The 7069-nt window shown below is 41.1% G+C and overlaps 1 protein-coding gene across 1 annotated transcript in view; it reads right to left on the reverse strand.

Annotated features, from left to right (window-relative positions):
• Positions 1 to 6699, reverse strand: part of PTPN4 (protein tyrosine phosphatase non-receptor type 4) — a 1255365-nt gene extending 1248666 nt beyond the window's left edge. Inside the window, exon 1 of the mRNA XM_086957111.1 lies at positions 6276 to 6699. The gene's annotated coding sequence lies outside the window, so the exon portion shown is untranslated. The remainder of the gene's footprint in view (positions 1 to 6275) is intronic.
• Positions 6700 to 7069: the final 370 nt, after the last annotated feature.

Consider the following 7069-nt stretch of genomic DNA (forward strand, 5'->3'; position numbering starts at 1 on the left):
TCTAAAGAACAACTAGAGCGCTAACAGTCTTACCTATGACAAAAGTATGGCACACCTGAAGTCATCTTGATTGGAATAAAGTGTTAACACTTAAAACATTTAATTTGCAAAGGAACAAAATGAGGGGGTTCATTTTGCCATAGAAATTATGATTAGTGCTGAAGAAAGAAAAATTAGGGCACATTTTGAGTGACTTCTCAAATCCTCTTATATTTCATTAAAAAAATTCTGATATGCAGTCTCCCAAGATGGCCACCAGAGACAAAAGAGCCCAAATGTAGCCCAAATATCAGCCAGATGTAGCCCAACTATAGCCCAATGACAGAATGTCCCAGAGTGTTCTAAAGAACAACTAGAACGCTAACAGTCTTACTTATGACAAAAGTATGGCACACCTGAAGTCATCTTGATTGGAATAAAGTGGTAACACTTAATACATTTAATTTGAAAAGGAACAAAATGAGGGGTTTCATTTTGCCATAGAAATTTTATATATATATTCACTGAAAAAACCATAGGTTTCACACCAGTTATAGTTAGGAATTAGCATTTAAAAAACCTATTAAAGTCACTGAAAAAACCATAGGTTTCACACCAGTTATAGTTGGGTGGAAATTTTCCTCGCATAAAACCATTGAAATTCCCACGTTATAGTTAGTTGGACTCACTATAACTTGCGCGTGCAAAGCACTGCTGATAATGTCACATATTATATCACTCATGACATGGTCAGTGACATCACTCATGACATCACTGATGACATCTCAAATGACATCACTGATGACATCATCCAGTGAATGTGTATCTTTCTGAAAAATAAATATTTTTTATATATGTATATCTAAAGGTTGATGGAAGAATAAATGGGTAAATAAATGTCTAAATGGATGTTTTTTGTGTAAAATTGATTGGTTAACTGACTTATTAAATGTATCTTAGTGAACACCTAACGTACGTACACCTAACGCCCTACGTCTGCTTGTACATAGTTTTGTAAATTTTATGGAGGGACTGGATTTGAAAGTTAATTTTAAAAAGTCTTTTATTATGCCCTGTGGGCCGGGCAAAAGGAAACTCGGCACTATTCAAATTGGAACAGATAAACTCGAATCTGTCCATAAGTTCCCTTATCTGGGGTTGGTTTTCGCTGCGAACGGCTCTTGGAGTGGGCATGTGGCCCACGCCACGAGCAAGTTCTCGAAAGCCAACAATTCTGTTCTGAGTCTCCCCCGCCCTAAGAAAATCGGCGCCACTAAAGCCATCGTTAAAATTTTTAAACTACAGTGTTCCCCTGTTGCCACGTATGGAGCCGAAGTTTGGGGATCGGCCAGCAGCATTGGCATTCAAAGAGAGGAAAATCGTTTTTGCAGGAAATTGCTGGGGGCACCAATTTCCTCTTCCAATTTCATCTGTCATAACGAACTTAATCTCCCCTACATAAACGACTTTATTAAAGTAAGACCAGCACTCTTCTGGATTAGAATCTGGAGGAATGAGGCTGCTGTCCTTACGCAAAACATCATTAGGGACTGCCTTAATTGTGAAAATGGCATGCAGATCCCCTGGTTTAAAGAAGTCTTTAAAATATTTAATGAAATTGGTAGAGGTATTTTGTTTACTGAGCCAACGGCTATTGAATCAAAGGACAAATATGAGGTCCAAAAGGCACTCTATGCACTTTACCGCAATGAACGGCTTGGAATTGAATTACAGAAATCAGGGGTCAAAAAATACATTGGTAATGGTCTCTGTATGCAAATCATGCCATCCTACCTTTCACTCCCTATGTCAAATTGGGAGCGTTCTTTACTGTTTCGTCTAAGGGCAGGAACTGTGAAATTTTTGCTCTCTTTTCCTCTGGGGTATCAACACCATATTGACCTTACCCCCTGCCCTTGTGACGGTACAAGCACTCAAGATGATTTGCACTTTTTATTTTTCTGTAAATTTTATGTGAGATATACCAAATGGCTTTTGACCCCATATTTTAGAAAATTCAGACCTCTTACACTTCAGGAATCCTATATGTTGCTGCTCACTCTGGACACTGATGAACTGACATTTCGCACTAGCACTTTCCTAAGACTAGCCATACGTGCACGTAAGACTATGGAAAGTCCTTGAAATCAGATTCAGTCATAAAAGATACTACTGCTAAAATTTTATAAGATAATGAAATTTATTGCCTAACCATTGTATGAATTGCTTTGTCTTTATGGAATGTAATTTATTTAACTGTTTTGTATTATGTGTATATATGTGCTTTGATGTGTTCGGTACTTTTATGAATTTTATCAAATTCGAATAAAGGTCTTTTGAACATGAACTTGAACTTGTATCTTAGTGAATACATATATTAGCGAGTAATGTTTAAATATTTAAATATCTGTGTCTCACTTTGTGTATAAGTGGCTGCATGGGTTGGTGAGTAGCTACATGAGTGTGTATATGGGTTATTAGTTGTTTTTTTGAGGATCAGTATCAGTGTCTGTATGGTTCGGTGGGGGATATTACTTAGAGCACAGATGCATGAATGAGTGACTCACTATTTGTATGTATTTTCAAGACAGCATGTGTGCAAGACTGTCAAAGGTTATTTTATGCTGATAGGAGGTCTGCCACTTTGTCACAAGTATGTTGTCATCAGTGATGTCATGAGTGATGTCATGAGTGATGTCACTGACCTTGTCATGAGTAATGTAATATGTGACGTCATCAGCAGTGCATTGCACGCGCAAGTTATAGTGAGTCCAACTAACTATAACGTGGGAATTTCAATGGTTTTATGCGAGTAAAATTTCTACCTAACTATAACTGGTGTGAAACCTATGGTTTTTTCAGTATTATATATATATATATATATATATATATATATATATATATATAAAAAAATCAACACTGGGAAAAGGAATGGTTATGTCCAACAGTTAAGTCTATTATGATGGCTTCATTTATTAATTCAAGGAAATGGTTTTTCAAACAGCCAACACGAGTTTTGCGCACACATCACTTCTTCAAAGGTGTGGGGCCCGCCACCCCGTCATAAAAAGGGACCGCCCGCCATAAGGGCGGGAGTCCCTTGGGTGCCATTAGGATGCGCCTGCATGTCTGGAAGGTGTGTTTCTTTCTCTCTGCACAGTGTATCTGCAGTGTAGGGAATTGTTTGTATGCATGTGTCTGTTGGAATTGTGTGCCAGTACAGTTTGTATCAAGTGACACAAAGCGTGTTTGGGTCTGTTTCGGAGGTGTGTTTAACTTTCTAAGCAGGATGTTTGTATGCTGAGACTGTTTGCTAGTTAAGACTCCAGACTATGTTTATCTGCTGTGTGTGTTTCAGTGTATAAATGCAGGTTGGTGTGTGTGTGCACCCTGTATGTGTGTATCCGAAATATGTCCCTGATGCCTGTGTATTTCACTCAGTGTGTCTCTACAGAGTGCATAGGTCTGCAGTCTGTGGTTCAGTTCAAGTGTTTGTATATTGTAATTGCATTTATATAGCACTTGCTACTCCTGACGAGGCGTCAAATCGCTTTTTCGGCGAGTAGCACCCTACTCCGGGACACAAAGGATTAGTGTTGAATTAGTATAGTGAAACATGAAAGTGATTTTAAGTGGGGGATAGGTTAGCCAGTTATTTGGAAGGATGGCAGAAGGATAAAGAGGAAAAAAGGTTTGTATTTATATAGCGCTTGTTACCCCCGATATGACGTTGAAGCGCTTTTTTGGGGTGGCAAGTAGCATGCTACTCCCGAAACCCATTAAGGATTAGTGGTGAATTAGTATGGTGAAATATGAAAGTATTTGGAATGAGAAGGATAGCAGAGGGATAGAAGGGGAAGAAAGGTTTGCATTCCTATAGCACCTGTAACCTTTGAGGGGTGTTGAAGCGCTTTTCTGGTGAGTAGCACGCTACTCTGGAACCCATAATGCGATAAGTGCATGTGAATTGTTAATTGTGGGTGTGCCTGTAAGTATCTGTAGAGTTTGCATATAGTATCCCAGCATAGTTCTAAGGTTAATGTGCTGCATCTTTAAAAAAAAAAATTGGATTCAATGGCAACTGAAATACAGAGAAGATACATGTCCTGGTATGTTTCTGCCCCTTAAAAGCCAAAAAGGAATGAAAAATTTAATAAAGCTACAATCTAAAAGTATTGAAATCTTTTCTGAAACCCAGAATGATTGCCATCCCATCCCCTCAATAAAATAGATATGCCAGATAACCAAGCTCCTCAAACAAATATGCATGCACAGTGTGCCTTCAATAACCTTTAATTGCAGCTTCACACCCTTGTGTGTCTACAGAGTGCGAGTGCTTTTTGCCTCCAATTGCAAGACTGGATTGGAAACCCTAAGTAAACCCAATGTTCTTCAAGATTTAAAAGTATTCAACCCACTGCCTTAGGAACCGTAAATAGAGTACAATTCCTATCACAGTCCTTTAATACGAGGTAGGCTCAGATATGCCATGCCCAAGAAAGTCAGTGGCATCCGATTAGACAGTGGACTATCCAGAATTCCTATGCATGCAGGGGATACATTTAATACATATGAAAATTTTTGAAGATTGTAGAAGGACAGGAGAATCACTTGTTAAACTACGCCCATCCATGAGCATTTTTGCCTCGACAACTTCAAAAAAAGAGGTCGGGAGTCAAAATAAAAAAGTTGTCCAACCTTACAAACATAACAAGCATAAGAAGGAGATATTTGGCTAGCTACTAACGCCCTCTTTCTAGCAGGGAAGCATCAAATTCCACATAATAGAGAGGTATACATTTAGGAAGAAAATAAGTTAACAAGCATGAAGTCGTCCGATTTAAAGCAATGACAATAAAATCCTGATCTCACTGGCAAAAACACTGCTCTCTGCTGAAAGAAACCCAAATCCAGTGGCTTAACAAAAACCAAGGCCATTAGGACATGCTAAGGTGGCGACCGTCTAAGAGAAGAAAAAAACACCTTTTCCCGGGAAAGCAAAACATGAAATGGGCCACAATTAGCAAAATACTCTAAACAACGTGATAAGCAGTAGCACCTGCAAAACGGCACAGAAATTACTGTTTAAAATTCAAATTTACTTTCCCAGAGAACCACACGACTCGGGCGCGTATTTTTAGATAGCGGTCAATCAACCCCAAATATATAATGCAGCCTAAATATGTATGAGTCCTCCTGTAACAGACTTCACCCCTGCAATGTTCAGCATGCTATTCATACTACTGCTCAAACAAGCTAAGGCTAGCTGACGGTCTGCGTTTATTATGTCAGCGTTAACACAGCCGCGCCAGTCATTCCAGGGCAACAAGTGCGCAATGAAAATAAATAATTCGTAGCAACGGTTTAGGTACCATTTGGATTTTAGATGCGCGTGTTTTCTATGGAAAGCATATAAAACTGTGATCACTGGTAACATTGTGATTTAAGAGCGCGTGGGAAAACGTTATAATTACAAAGTAGTTGGGATCAAGGACGAAGGTCTTCTTAGAATTGAAATAGTAAGTGAAATATTCCATGTTTGAAAAGCAGGGAGAGCGACAGGCAAAGGAGAGTGATGTCACAATCTTTTAGGACTAAGAAGGAAGAACAGATGTGGACAGGATGAAAAATCTAATGGGGTGCCGTTTAAGATCTTCAACATAAGGCGAGGAAGGTGCTGTATTAAAATCTTCAATGGGCTAGGCGAAGGGGCTATGGTGAAGAAGATATAGAGGAGATCGAAAGAAGTGGGTAATCAAATTCCGCTGATAAAGAATGCCCACAAAAACCAAGGATCGAATTGTGGGCTTTATATTTAAAATCTCTGCGTGGCTGCAAGAGGTGAACAATTAATAAGAATGAAGGCGGACCTGTACAGGTGGTTATATTCAAATTCGCATTAGGGGGTGGGGCGAAATGTGAAGTCTGTAGGTTACAGTTATAAAGAATGCTCGGGTGTATTTTAAATGGCTGGCGTTTGCATGCTGTGGAAATGGTGCATTGTCAGAATCACAAAAATGTGATTGACACAAACAGTAACAGAGCAGAAGCAAATGTATACATTTGGGGTGGGGTTGTTATAAAAAAATACAAACTGAGGACTCAACTGCACAGGCTATAATTATGAATTGAGGGACAAACAACGTGTGCTGCATTTCTGATCTTTAAGCTTGCACCCACCCCTCACCCCTTTTCTCGCATGGGGATTGCAGGCTGCAGCCAGGGTGATGTAATGCATTTTGCAGGCTGCTGAGCTGCCCAGGAGCCTGCAGACTGGTCTTTGGGGGCGGTCCTACCTTCATACAAGAGCAGGTCCTAGGGCACCGACACCCCACGGGATGCCGCTCTGCTGCTGTGGGTAGTGGGCGACACCTTCCACTGACTCTTCAGGACTACCGAGCAGGAGGCGGCTTGTAAGCCGTAACCCGGCCGAGTACAGGGTGCATCCTGCAGGAGACCGAGGCGGGAAAGAGGGTGGGGGTCTCCGGTTGATCCCCCTCCCCGGAAAGGAAGGGGTAGGTAACAACACTCAATGCGCAGTCCCCAAGCAGAGCTGGTGTCCCTTCACAGTTACAAAAGAGAAAGACGTTTAATTTTTAAACGAAGTAAAAGAGTTGCTGGTCTGAGAACTACTCCACCGAGGGCAGCTCCCACCCGTACGACAGAAGGGGAGGAAACCCGCGCCGCCGTCACTCTCTCGGCGACAACACAGCCGCACAGGCTAAGCGTCGCCGCAAGGGGGAGTCTGTCAGACAGTCACTCTCGCGAGAACTCAGCGGGCAACAACAGAGTAGCCGCTGACGGGTCTTCGTTAGAAGAATGACCTTAAGCAGCGCCGCGACGTCACATGACAAGCTTTGCTATACATGTCTCGGTACTGTGCGTTCTGCATAAAGTTAAGAACACTGACGAGGAAGCCATAAAGCAAACTTGAAAGTCGTGTCCACCTTGCAGACTGTTCAGGGAGGCGTTTCACTCAGCTTCTAGGTTTCCCAGGTTCTGTTTTTAAAAGTGCGATGAAGAAGACTACAATTCCCAGAATTCAAAGAAAACACATGGACTTGGGAAGGATAGTCTAATGTGATTGGAC

Source organism: Lissotriton vulgaris, chromosome 2_1, assembly GCF_964263255.1.
Source record: "Lissotriton vulgaris chromosome 2_1, aLisVul1.2, whole genome shotgun sequence".
NCBI lineage: Eukaryota > Metazoa > Chordata > Amphibia > Caudata > Salamandridae > Lissotriton > Lissotriton vulgaris.